We start from the raw sequence: 15,588 nt of genomic DNA, 5'->3' as shown, positions 1-15,588 counted from the left end.
TCAAAAGGTAGTTAATATTCTAGTCAGACAAATCTCAAAAGTACCTAAATATAAAAATATTAGTGTACGTCTAAAGTCTAGTAAGGAGTTATAGCCAGAGTCTACTGGAGGGAGACCGGGAATTTTTGTATAGATCTATGCGGGGTTGACACCCCGCACCTTCGCTGTTCGCTACAGCTAGACCGGAAAGACTACGGTGACAAATGTCTTTAACAAAACAAGGGCGCCTGAGAAACGCCAAAACAGGTCTCGGTCATATTAGTATGGTTATCACGACTCACTAGAATATGTTATGTTATCTAGAAATTTATTCAAGGAAAACCTCATAAATAAATTTTGGCACGTTGTGTTGACTGTCCTACGCATGGTAGTGATGGTTCGCATTTTTTGTGTTGATTGTCCTTTTTCATTGCGTAGAATATCCACAATCGCCATGTTGACTTTTTTCACCTAACAAGTATTATGGTCTAAATACTGCTATTTTACCAATAAGAAAACATAGGATTTTCTGGGGAAAACGTTAGTAAACGATTTTGAAAACGATAAACTAACACATACATATGCAAGTATACACAGTTGGAAACAGAACTTACGAATATTTTATAGCAGAAAATATAAGTTTTTCGTGAGAAAACGATTTTATACGATTTCGATAACGATAAACTAGAACGAACACTCAATTTTACTCGCTAAGAAAAACAAGATTTACAACTATATTCTCTTTTTGAAAATAGGGGATTTTTTGGAAAAGGTTGACTATTACTACACAAAAGAACTATTCTCGAACACAACTCTCCTTTACAAATTACACTACTTTTAATAATCACTCCTTATAAGGATGAACAAAAGTAACGACATGCACACATATATCCATGATTTTAAAAGCAAGGCTTCAAAAGATTTAATAGAAAATATCGGATTTTCTGAAAGTACAATGAGAACGATTCTAAACAAGTGTAAAACTATCTTATACAAAAATGCTTATGAACTCACCAACTTTTTAGTTGACGCTTTTCAAAACGACTTGTATTCTCAGGGATTTAGTAAGCAGGTAATATGGGACGCGGATGCATGACTATTTAGCTGTAGTTTGGAATTTTCTGCTAATGTCTCTTTTGTGTAACTCGAAGGACAAATACAATATGTAAACAATGTAAGTTTGTTATCTCAATGTATGATGTTTGGATTGCTCTGTTTCATTTATATTCAATTGTTATGATACTACACAATGTAGTCATCCGCCTCCGGACGTTTCTCCATTTCAGACTTTTTCTTCAGTTTAGAATATTTTGACGTCGGGATTTCCTCTAAACTCGTATTTTTCATATCTTAGACTCCTTAAACCCCTATTTTATGCCAAAATTAATTATTTTAAAAATATTTATATAAAAGAATACCCAAAATTTTTAATGGGGTTCTAAGAAGATAAGGGTTGACTTTATGATGTGATGCAAATCCTTCATTTCCCATGCAAATCCAGTTAACCATAAAATACCCATGGATAACTAAACTTTGTACACCAGTCCTCCAAGCAAGTGTCGTGTCACTCTTATCCCTCCACTTAGAATACGCGAACTCCTTTCCCCTATATTCCACTTCTCATTTTCATACTCAGTAAACTCCTAAGAAGTGCTCTCAACTCATTCAAGCTTCAAGTCTCATTCCTTCAAAGAAAATTCCCAGATTTCTTTTTGTAAGTGTTTCATCTTCTTTGACTAATGATTCTCCACATTATTCCTAAGATTTCATTATATTTACACATAAAATTATTCTTAGGATATTCTAAAATTCAAAGAACCTTTCAAGTGTTGGAACTTGGAAGCTCCTTAACACTTCATCAAATCACCCACAAAACGAACTCAAGGTGAGCTTCACACCCCCACTTTTTCGAGTTTTCTATTGTTTTTTTGGGAGAATACAAGTCAAAGTCTTGTGTAAATCTTGATCTATTTTCTTATTGTGTATGCATGCCATCTTACATGTGCTTAAGTATGAAATTCCTTACAATTAGTCCAAAAACTCGAGATTTTGGTTAAGTCTCAAGAGTTTGGATTATTTTTCCAGAAATCATGTTTAGAAACAAAAAAATTTATGTTGCCAAGTATAACTCACAAATTATTATATCAACTATAAGGATTTGCTTCAAGATTTGCTTAAACAAGTTGTTGGACAAAACATTTTGAAAATGATTAAATTATGGAAATAATAATATTATGGATCATTTTTGGCCAAACATAAATACAAGGGTTATCTTGGAATATTATGTCATACTCATGACTTTTTACCAGATTTACAAACTATTTGTGATTATTTATAAATATTTAATATAAATAATTTTATCAAGAAAAATATACGAAAACAAAGTTTTCATGACAAAATATTTGCATGTCATAAGCTGCTGTCGTAAAACCCTCAAGAACATAAGTAATGTTCTATATGTCATAAAGCAGAAAATGCGTGTCATAACCTGCGGTCATAAATTTACACAAATAATAACTTGACACTTTTTCTCTTGACTAATATGGGCCTGAGCCGACAATTTATAGAAAGGAAAGACAATTTTGCCAATTCCGATATTGTTGGGTCATTTTGATAAACGTTCAAAATGGCTTATTTTTAAATAAACGAAACGGAACGAACACGAGCACACAGTTAACAAGCACAATAAACGATATGGAACGAAAACGATATTTCTATTCAACGAGTACGAATTTCATTATTTATCTAACAAATAATGGATCTCGAACGATTGCTCAAAAGGTTGTTAATGTTCTTGTCAGACAAATCTCAAAAGTACATAAATATAAAAATATTAGTGTACGTCTAAAGTCTTGTAAGGGGTTATAGCCAGACTCTCCTGGAGGGAGACCGAGAATTTGTGTATAGATCTATACGGCGTTGACACCCCGCACCTTCGTTGTTCGCTACAGCTAGACCGGAAAGTCTACGGTGACAAATGTCTTTAACAAAACAAGGGCGCCTGAGAAACGCCAAAACAGGTCTCGGTCATATTAGTATGGTTATAACGACTCACTAGAATATGTTATGTTATCTAGAAATTTATTCAAGGAAAACCTCATAAATAAATTTTGGCACGGTGTGTTGACTGTCCTACGCATGGTAGTGATAGTTCTCATTTGTTGTGTTCATTGTCCTTTTTCATTGCGTAGAATGTCCACAATTGCCATGTTGACTTCTTTCACCTAACAAGTATTATGGTCTAAGTACTGCTATTTTACCAATAAGAAAACATAGGATTTTCTGGGGAAAACGTTTGTAAACGATTTTGAAAACGATAAACTAACACACACATATGCAAGTATACACAGTTGGAAACAGAACTTATGAATATTTTATAGCAGAAAATATAGGATTTTCTAGAGAAAACGATTTTATACGATTTCGATAACGATAAACTAGAACGCACTCTCAATTTTACTTGCTAAGAAAAACAAGATTTACAACTATATTCTCTTTTTGAAAATAGGGTATTTTTTGGAAACGGTTGACTATTACTACACAAAAGAACTATTCTCGAACACAGCTCTCCTTTACAAATTACACTACTTTTCATAATCACTCCTTATAAGGATGAACAAAAGTAACAACATGCACACATATGTCCATGATTTTCAAAGCAAGGCTTCAAACGATTTAGTAGAAAATATCGGATTTTCTGAAAGTACAATGAGAACGATTCTAAACAAGTGTAAAACTATCTTATACAAAAATGCTTATGAACTCACTAACTTTTTAGTTGACGCTTTTCAAAACGACTTGTATTCTCAGGGATCTAGTAAGCAGGTAACAAGGGACGCGGATGCAGGACTATTTTGCTGTAGTTTGGAATTTTTCTGCTAATGTCTCTTTTGTGTAACTCGAAGGACAAATACAATATGTAAACAATGTAAGTTTGTTATCTCAATGTATGATGTTTGGATTTCTCTGTTTCATTTATATTCAGTTGTTATGATACCGCACAATGTAGTCACCCGCCTCCGGACGTTTCCGCTGTCTGGTCCAGGGGTGTAACATATTAGTATCAGAGCATTGTTTATAGTGAACTGGTATATCTAGCCATACAAGATATACAACTATAAATACAATGGGACTAAAACACACTCTGCCTAAAAGTATACTTTAAAAAAAGACAAGTATTTTATAAAATTATACATATCTAGTTACATAGTATCATAACGAGACGAAAGCAAAAGTAACTAAAGGTTGAACGCTACAGTCAAGCCTAGGTAGTTATGTAATCATATCTGGGATAAATATAGCATGATCAACTATATTTATTTGAGATATGACCAACATGTGCTTGGGAGTGATGGTGGTGTTACAACAAACCTAAAACCTACCAACTATGAGTACAAGAGAATACTAGAATCGAACATCAAGTTTAAAATACTATAGGAGTATTTTAGGATACTATAAACCCCTCCCACACCTAAATTTTCCCCGTATATCTCGTACCTCGATTCTCGCACAAACAACGTAGTTGAAATTCGTCGCCAAGACTTCTACTACCCTGTCATGATGATTTGCGGATGGGGCAAGGAGAGACCAAAAGAAGTCCATGAGGAAAAACCCAGAAGTGGATCCTAAGGAGTACCAAGAGATGAATTGTGAAAGGGGGGATTTCGACTAAGGACTAAACAAGGATGAAAGCGCCAAGGGAACTCATAGCAAGCTTAGCCCTATTTGCAAAGGACCCTTTCACCTTTCTCTTCCCAGATACATAGACACCCCATATAGGTACTCCTGGAATAGACATACCTAGAAACAAAACGATACCCATGCAAAAACAAGTTGAGTAATTGACTCCTATCCAATTCAAGGTGCACCTTCACAAAAGACACCCAGATCCACAATCGACGTGCATCGAACTCCGATTGCCAACACCCTCACGAATCAAGCATCACCTCCGTTTGGGCCACAAGTAACCGAAATTGGCTCCCGGTTTCCAACACTCTGTCATGGAGTAATGGAGACCGTAAACAAAGCCCAGTATGCAACAATGTAAATCCGATCCCCCAAAAGTGACAAGAACACCATTCCAAATGCCTTGCGAAACCCACAAGTAGAACCAGAAAACTATGCAGACCATCTACACTCCTTGAAAGAGGAGGTGGTCATTTAGAGACCACAACTCATTGTAATCAAGGCTAGGTCAGCCTTAGCAGCGTAAAGAACACAAAAAGAGCACTCAGGATATAAGTAAAAAGGCCAAGCACATTGTGCACCATGTCGATAAAAGAGAATCACCGCGCCACTCGCCTTAGGTTGATAATGCCTTTAATCGCAACCAGTAGTAGTAAACCAAGATGAGTACGCCCTCCAAGAAGACATACAACCAAATCCGCTAACTCTATTGTTAACTATGTGCTATTTTGACGAACTTAACATCATACAATATATGTTTCTGTACCATAACTGCATCATGGGGATGTAGGTTGACACAATTAACACCAGTACGTTAAGATTATACGAGTAAACTCACTTGAAATTAACTACGAGTGCTTACAAGCTTACCTTCCGTGTGCAATAGAGTCATGTCTTCCCATGAAGATAACCAGTACCCCGACGGTACACCAGTCCTACGAATAGACTCCGCCACTTTCCAAGCCACCGTAACAGCTGTCGTAGCAGCCGCCATGACATACTTCAATGCCAACAACACAGACGAAAATTGAAGCAGTATCGATAAATTCAACCGTAACAACAACCAGGGAAACCAACGAAGGAAAACTCGCCAATGTACCATAAAAGCTAAACCTAAGCTCAAGAAACAAAAATTCGGGAACAAAAAAGGAGGCATTTCAACTCAGAGGCTTACTAAAAGACAACAAGCGGGATCAGTCCCTACCCCTACTAAACCTACTCCTTCCACATCGAGACAATCATACATTGGGAACAATCCCCCCTGCAACAAGTGTAAATACCATCATTGGGGAGCATGCCGGGAATTTCGTTGCAGAAGATGCAACAAGTTGGGACACACCTCCCGCTACTGTAGGGCCCCGGCCCCATGCGTCACTCCAACCCTCAACCCAGAAGTAAGTCCAGCTTGTCGGAAGTGCGGTGCAACAGGACACTTCAAGAGATATTGTCCAACAAAGATGACTAACGAAGGAGTTGACAACTAGACAGGAAGAGACGACAAGAAACCTTACCTAGATTTTTGGTATGTTTTAAACAATAAACTTTATGTAATGAATTTTCACAAACTGGTTTTGCCAGTTGAAAACATAATCAAAAGCTATTTCCCCATTCGAGCAAATCTTGTAAGTCACGGAAAAACTAGAAACCCTAGAGAATGGACCATGATGGTTCCATATCAACGATAGTATCATATGTAGTTAGGATTCCACAAACTAAGAGCGTGCGATTTCACTTTATTTCCTGTCCCTGCGTTGAATAAGTGATTAGGATAGCACCCCGCAGTCAATTATCTTTAAAAAGCCTAAGTATGTACGGTTAGGTCACATCCATCTATAGTGGAAAAACTTGGCAGAATTCGGATTACGAATTCCCTTGCCTTATAGCAGCACCTTCGTGTCGCTAAAACATCTAGCAAACAATAACAAATAGACCCAATGGAAACAACAAAAAGGAAACTAGTAGTGATAAGAACATGAACATACAACACCCTATCATTACTAACAACCAATACGCCCCCAATCAACGTAACACCTGTTGTAACAAGGAGTCTAATGTCATCAGTTGGCACTAACAGGCTTGATTCTTACTTTACAAACTCTGAGCGCTACAAATACACTTTCATCCTACTCAACCGAATAACAAAACTCATTCAGCCGGTACCAACAAATCCCTAACAACCAGACACCTAAGTCCTGGTGTAAGAAATACCAAGCGCTTCTCTAGCCCCAATAAAGATTAAAAATCAAGAAGCAAAAGGCATCAAGGGAATATAAAAGGTTTCCAACCTTCCTCCAGAGATTCCCAAGAATCCCTTAGGAAACCTCAACCAAGTGGTAAACGGAGATGGAATCACCCCGACTCCTGCAACCACCCCAATAACCAAACACCCGATACTACTTAGCACGGTCACAAGAACAGATAATGTCTGATCACGAGATCGACCTAATAGATAAAGGAAACATCAGACCAAATCCATAACCACAGGAAGCACCTATCTAACTCATAAGGAAGAAAGACAAAACTACCATAGACACCAGCGACTACAAATAAGCCAAGCGAACCCATCCTCAAGGATTGATACTCCCTACCCCGAACCGGAGACATGTTCAACCAGCAACAAGGAACTGGCAGAGGCCGACCTACCATTAGCTCGGAAAAACCATAGAAAGAAACTCCTCGCCAAGATAAGCCCGATAACAAAACCTTGGTACCAGCTCTTAGGGCCAAGAAAACCCTACTTCTAGGACACCAAGATCCCGATCCCTAGAAGACCATTCAAAACTCCTCGCCAAGATAAGCCCGATAACTCATAGTCCCCGATTAATCAAAGGACCCAGGTTCGGTCATTTCACATTCCATGTATTCAACACTCATAGGTGTGAGACCACCGAAACGCTAAAAATCCCACTCGCCGAGATCAGGGTAAACAAGAACCCACACCCCGAAGAGAAGCAGGTGTAATGGACATTGAAAAAGCTTGGGATACCCACCCGCCTCAAATCGAGTACTTATATAACAACAATTACCACTCGAGCATAGAAGTTGTACCCTTCGAGCCCTGCGTGGCCAAAGATGCAGATTATCCTCTGTTGGGCTGGGGGTAGGAGACACCCAGCTGGCAGAAGGACAAACGCCCAATAGCACACTCATTAGACCTGAGATTATTCGAGAAACAACAGAAATGATAGTCCAAACCCGAGCACGACTCCAAACATCATAACCCCGAAAAAAGAGTTAAGCTGATAAGATATTAAAACCTTGAAATCGCAAGTAGGGGATCGGGGTATTATTTAAGAACTCCCCTCGAGGAAGAATGAAACAAGTTTAAAGGAAAGGTAAACTAAATCCCCGATGCATCAGATCATTCGAAAGCATTGCACGAATCGGCCTAACCGCCTACGAACTCCAACTACCCTCCGAGTTTAGTGACGTACACCCTGTGTTCCATGTGTCGAACCTAGGAGGTGTCTGTCGGACAAAACCCTCTGAGTTCCAATAGACAAGATTAAAGTGAACTAGAACCTCCTGATCATTGATTAGCATATCAAGACAATGAACGAAAAAGTTAAGTACACAAACCAAAGCTGCATCCCGATTATGAAGGTTCGGGATAACGCTAGACATGAGCCGAAATTCACTTGGGAACGTAAAACCAGATAAATAAAAAGTACCTTCACCTATTCCCATATTCATGACCCTATCTTTCGAAAGAATTTCGGGACGAAATTCCCTCTAACAGGAGGATGATGTCACAACTAGTATCTTGGCTAGGAAATTCCATCGTCATGTAAGAAATAACTATTGTGAGACTTGTGCTAACACATTAAAATTTTACATTATGGTTCCTAATGGACCATGTAAAGTTAGAATGCAAATCTCTCCATGTATCTCAAATCTCTCCCAAATCTCTCCAAGTATATGAAATCTCTCCCAAATCTCTCCAAGTATATGAAATCTCTCCCAAATCTCTCCAAGTATATGAAATCTCTCCCAAATCTCTCCAAGTATATCAAATCTCTCCCAAATCTCTCCAAGTATATGAAATCTCTGCCAAATGTCTCCAAGTATATGTAATCTCTCCCAAATCTCTCCAAGTATATGAAATCTCTCCCAAATCTCTCCACGTATCTCAAATCTCTCTCAAATCTCCCTATGTACCTTCTTCAGTCGAAAACTGCTCAAAACCGAAGGAGAAAACCCAAAAGGACCCTCTTGGTCTGGAACCCTCTTACTTTGGAATGCCTTCTAAGGAAACCAAGAGTAATCGCATCTCGGAACTCCCCTGCTTCGGACATCCTCGCAGCTTCGGAAGACCCCGCTTCGCCTCGCCTCACTTCGGAATTGCTAGCCGGTCCGGACCTGCAGACTTCACACCTGACTCCGGATCAGAGGGAAGTACTCCGGAACTTAGCAAGCAGCTTCAGAACTCGCCTGTTGACTCCGGAACCTCTTGAATCCACTCTGGAATTTGGGATTTGACTTCGGACCCTCGCAGGAGCAAGGCTACAGTCTGGATTTTTGTCCATTTCGGACTTTTTCTTCAGTTTATAATACTTTGACGTCGGGATTTCCTCTAAACTCGAATTTTTTCATATCTTAGACCCCTTAAACCCCTATTTTATGCCAAAATTAATTATTTTAAAAATATTTATATAAAATAATACCCAAATTTTTTAATGGGGTTCTAAGAAGATAAGGGTTGACTTTATGATGTGATGCAAATCCTTCATTTCCCATGCAAATCACAGTTAACCACAAAATACCAATGGATAACTAAACTTTGTACACAAGTCCTCCAAGCAAGTGTCATGTCACTCTTATCCTTCCACTTAGAATACGTGAACTCCTTTCCCCCATATTCCACTTCTCATTTTCATACTCAGTAAACTCCTAAGAAGTGCTCTCAACTCATTCAAGCTTCAAGTCTCATTCCTTCAAAGAAAATTCCCAGATTTTTTTTGTAAGTATTTCATCTTCTTTGACCAATGATTCTCCACATTATTCCTAAGATTTCATTATATTCACACATAAAATTATTCTTAGGATATTCTAAAATTCAAAAAACCTTTCAAGTGTTGGAACTTGGAAGCTCCTTAACACTTCATCAAATCACCTACAAAACTAACTCAAGGTGAGCTTCATACCCCCACTTTTTTCGAGATTTCTATTGTTTTTGGGGGAGAATACAAGTCAAAGTCTTGTGTAAATCATGATCTATTTGCTTATTGTGTATGCATGGCATCTTACATGTGCTAAAGTATGAAATTCCTTACAATTAGTCCAAAAACTTGAGATTTTGGTTAAGTCTCAAGAGTTTGGATTATATTTCCACAAATCATGTTTACCAAGTATAAGTCACAAATTGTTATATCAACTATAAGGATTTGCTTCAAGATTTGCTTAAACAAGTTGTTAGACAAAATATTTTGAAAATGATTAAATTATGGAAATAATAATATTTTGAATCATTTTTGGCCAAACATAAATACAAGGGTTATCTTGGAATATTATGTCATACTCATGACTTTTTACCAGATTAACAAACTATTTGTGATTATTTATAAATATTTAATATAAATAATTTTATCAAGAAAAATATACGAAAATAGAGTTTTCATGACAAAATATTTGCATGTCATAAACTGCTGTCGTAAAACCTTCAGGAACATAAGTAATGTTCTATATGTCATAAAGCAGAAAATGCGTGTCATAACCTGCAGTCATAAATTTACACAAATTATAACTTGACGCTTTTTCTCTTGACTAATATGGGACTGAACCGACAATTTATAGAAAGGAAAGACCATTTTTTCAATTCCCATAATGTTGGGTCATTTTGATAAACGTTCAAAATGGATTATTTTCAATAAACGAAACGGAACGAACACGAGCACTCAGTTAACAAGCACAATTAACGATATGAAACGAAAACGATATTTCCATTCAATGAGTACAAATTTCATTATTTATCTAACAAATAATGGATCTCAAACGATTGCTCAAAAGGTAGTTAATATTCTAGTCAGACAAATCTCAAAAGTACCTAAATATAAAAATATTAGTGTACGTCTAAAGTCCTGTAAGGAGTTATAGCCAGAGTCTACTGGAGGGAGACCGGGAATTTTTGTATAGATCTATGCGGGGTTGACACCCCGCACCTTTGCTGTTCGCTACAGCTAGACCGGAAAGACTACGGTGACAAATGTCTTTAACAAAACAAGGGCGCCTGAGAAACGCCAAAACAGGTCTCGGTCATATTAGTATGGTTATCACGACTCACTAGAATATGTTATGTTATCTAGAAATTTATTCAAGGAAAACCTCATAAATAAATTTTGGCACGTTGTGTTGACTGTCCTACGCATGGTAGTGATGGTTCGCATTTTTTGTGTTGATTGTCCTTTTTCATTGCGTAGAATATCCACAATCGCCATGTTGACTTTTTTCACCTAACAAGTATTATGGTCTAAATACTGCTATTTTACCAATAAGAAAACATAGGATTTTCTGGGGAAAACGTTAGTAAACGATTTTGAAAACGATAAACTAACACACACATATGCAAGTATACACAGTTGGAAACAGAACTTACGAATATTTTATAGCAGAAAATATAAGTTTTTCGTGAGAAAACGATTTTATACGATTTCGATAACGATAAACTAGAACGAACACTCAATTTTACTCGCTAAGAAAAACAAGATTTACAACTATATTCTCTTTTTGAAAATAGGGGATTTTTTGGAAAAGGTTGACTATTACTACACAAAAGAACTATTCTCGAACACAACTCTCCTTTACAAATTACACTACTTTTAATAATCACTCCTTATAAGGATGAACAAAAGTAACGACATGCACACATATATCCATGATTTTAAAAGCAAGGCTTCAAAAGATTTAATAGAAAATATCGGATTTTTTGAAAGTACAATGAGAACGATTCTAAACAAGTGTAAAACTATCTTATACAAAAATGCTTATGAACTCACCAACTTTTTAGTTGACGCTTTTCAAAACGACTTGTATTCTCAGGGATTTAGTAAGCAGGTAATATGGGACGCGGATGCATGACTATTTAGCTGTAGTTTGGAATTTTCTGCTAATGTCTCTTTTGTGTAACTCGAAGGACAAATACAATATGTAAACAATGTAAGTTTGTTATCTCAATGTATGATGTTTGGATTGCTCTGTTTCATTTATATTCAATTGTTATGATACTACACAATGTAGTCATCCGCCTCCGGACGTTTCTGCCGCCTGGTCCGGGGGTGTGACAAGTGTCATGAAAGCTATTAAAGCATGACGAAAAACTTCGCTCATCACGACAACGTAGGCACCATACCACCATGATGTGGCGACTGTTATCAGAAGAAAAATAAAAAGACATAAAATCGCCTTTTCCGGTTCAAAACACTTTAGAATAGAGCACACGTGATACTTAGCGATATTTGAGCGATTTCGTGAATAATGTGTTGAATCTTAAAGGTGGATTAAAGAAATTAACAAAATAGTTTTAACTTTTTTGGTAGATTAAAGGAAAGGAGTTTAATCTCTTCAGATCTTTCTGAAATTGTTCGAAATTGAAGTGGGACTCTTTGAGGCTAAGAACCCTAATCCGAAATTCAGTTGTAGTAGGGTGGAATTGAAGTATACTAGGTTATAAAAGGTATATTTAGTTCAATTGTGTATGTGCACAGTGAGTAACATGATTTAATATTTGAATTGATTATTTTACCTCATGAACCCTAATTTGGATTTAATGAAAATAGTTAGGGTTTTGATGTATGATATTCATTGGACAAATAATAAGCATAATAAAAGTGTTATTGAATAATTTTTATGTTCTAATCCATGAGTGGAAAGTTGATTGCTATAAACTTGGTTTTTAGGAAAATGATGAATTCAATGTATTACGCATATAGTTAAATGGATTAGAGCTTAATAAGAATTCATTGTTAGAATTGATATGAATTAGTATGTTGGATAATGAAGTACATATCTTGAGTTTTATTAAGCTATTTAGTATAAATGTAGACATCATATCTAAATGATATGAAAGTATATGAATGATATGGTTCTTGTAATAGCTTTGCGTGTCAAAGCAGAGGATAAAGGTTCGGGTGTAGGGACATCAAACAATTAACTACTAAGAAGGTGAGTAAATCTTATTTTACTTGTGAAGTTGAATTATTGTCATTAACTTAGTATATTGTTAGTACATATTGATATTTTTTGAGTTAATCTTGGAGATTAAGATACCACGAGGTTAGAAGGATTTGTTGTGGTAATCTTGGTGATTGAGATACCACTGAGTGAGAATGATTGTGTGTGGTAATCTTAGTGATTACCACAGAGTGAGAAAGATTTTCCGTGGTAATCTTGTTGATTGAGTTACCATGGAACGAGAATAAATTGATGTTGTGATTCTTGTGATAGCAATATTATGGAAATAATTTTCATAGTTACGTTTCAACTTTATGAAATTGGTTTTATTCACTATGCATATAGCTTATTATAAATGTTATTATCGTATTTTACAGGAACAAAAGGGGTTTGTAAGCAAGGTCTTTTGGAGGCAAGAAAATGATAGAAGTAGCTTTTATGTATAAAAAAACATTTATTCTAGTATTTTGTATCAACCCTATGTGATCATTGGGCTATCTTTTGTACACATATGAAAGTAAAGCATAAAGGATAATATGTATGAAACTTTTGTTGTATCATATTTTATAGAAATGAAAAAGTTTGGGTGTAAAGTTGTGTTAAAAATATGGGTGTTACAGGTTGGTATCAGAGTTGTGGTTTAAGTGAATTAGGCACCTGGTAGTAGATTCCTACTCTTAAACCGAAGTGTAGAAAGATAATTTGAATTAGCTATACTTTGTGAATACAGGTTAATTAAATTATTGGAAATAGTTAGGGAATATTATGATATGTGTGTGATAGGTTTCCTGTAAACTGTATGGCTGTATGTCTTGTTGGGTGATGGCGAGATCGGTGTTGAGGCACTGTGAGCCAAACGGTCCAATTTTAATTATAGAGAGATCAGTGTTGAGTCACTGTGAGCCAAAAAGTTCTAATTGGGTGATGAAGAGATCGGTGTTGAGGCATTTTAATCTAAAAATTCCTATTAGCATGAATACAAGATCGAAGTTATGGGACTGTGAGTCTAATAGTTCTGTTTAGGTTGATAGCAAGAGTAGCATGGTGTTGTGAACTAAAAGACCCGCAGGACGACGGAAAAAGCCTATAGGCTCCATATTGACATTACTGTTATGTTTAAAGATTGTTGTTTGAAAATTACACGTCACTGGTAGACTTAGTGTCTATAATGCCATACTTGTATGTTGATAATAGAAGAAGATTCAAAAAAGGTAATCTCATGATGGAATGTAGAAAATTATCCCTAAGATTGGTTAGTGTTTTGAATTGATGTATATAACGAATCGATAAATGACTCGATTGATTAAGAAAAAGTTGTAAAAGACATAAGATCTAAATAATATTTGATTGGCTAAACATGTTTCCTGGAAAGTACAAGAGAGAGTACAAAATGATAAGTGAATGTTCGAACCGATACTCTGACCTATGTACTTATCCTATTTATAGGATACAACAGACAAATAAAAAATATAAGGACGAAACGTGACATAACGAAACTACAATGCCTTGAAAATAGATAACATGTTGAAAGTTGTTTTGATTTTGACACTTACAAACACATAACAAAAGATATAGCTTTCGACTCTCACTATCTACCTCCAACCCTACAATCTCCCTCTTAGTGAGAACAATCGAAACTTCACGCTATCATCTTCAGTGTCTGCACAAGCTCCCTATGAACCTCCATATACTATCGAATGATCTTTCTTATCTCTTCTTTGTCTTCATCATCATTCTTTTTGCAATTGTTGATTCAAATTAGGAGATTTGTGGAATGAGAATTCGTGTATCTTTCAAGATCAGTAACTTGAAACAAGAGCTTTTTCAAATTCCCTTTCTTGTTCTTTCCCTGCAATACCACACCAAATGGTTGATGAATGATCTCACCATCTTCGAATTTGTCAATATTCATTCTTTTTAATTGTTGAAACAAAAAGTGACCCTCTTCAGCTAGAAGGAACTGCAAACTTTTGCACTCGATGATACCGTAGCGAAGTTACTATCGGAGACTATTTTTTTCCGTTGAAGACCCGTAGAGTTAAAGATGAACCGCATAGTGGAGTTATGCATGAAGAATAGACTACGTTACTTTAATTGACATTGCTTGTATTCCATGTATTATCCGGTGAACCATTCATGGTCACTGTAGTCAGTTGATTTTATATTATTTTACTCTTTTGATGTAACTTTTAGGACTCTATAAATAGAGCTCCTCCCTTCATGTAATTCTTACCAATTCACTAATTATCAACAATCAATCGATCACTGAATGTTTATCAATATCAGATTGTTTATCTCTATATCTTAAGTTATCTTAACTGATATTTAACCGAGTCCCTCTTCACTTGTGTTGGGTATTAGATGTTGCGTCATTGGGCCTTCTGAGTTAGTCTTTTGTAATTTCGAGTTGGGCCTATCCACTCGTTATTAATTCTAGGGTTAGAGTATTTAAGGTGCATGAATGCATCGTATTTTGGTTAACTCTTATATTTTACTTTGTAACCCTAATCACGCCTCTACAACAACAATTCTTCATAGAGTTCTTCTTAGGCGTGACGTTTAATCATTCGACATTCTTGAATCTTTATTGTGTTCTTCTTTTACATGTTCTTGAATCTAATCGATCATCTAAGATATAAATCCTAACAATTGGTATCAAAGCAGGAGATTATGTAATCTATACGCATCTCTTCTGTTTACAGAGTTTTAGGGTTTTCGTTAATACATGATCTAGTTCAGCCGTCTTCATTGTCACAT

This window comes from Lactuca virosa, chromosome 4 (genome assembly GCF_052849685.1).
Source record: "Lactuca virosa cultivar CGN04683 chromosome 4, Lactuca_virosa_CGN04683_v6, whole genome shotgun sequence".
NCBI classification, from domain to species: Eukaryota; Viridiplantae; Streptophyta; class Magnoliopsida; order Asterales; family Asteraceae; genus Lactuca; species Lactuca virosa.
This window is presented reverse-complemented; position numbering follows the sequence as displayed.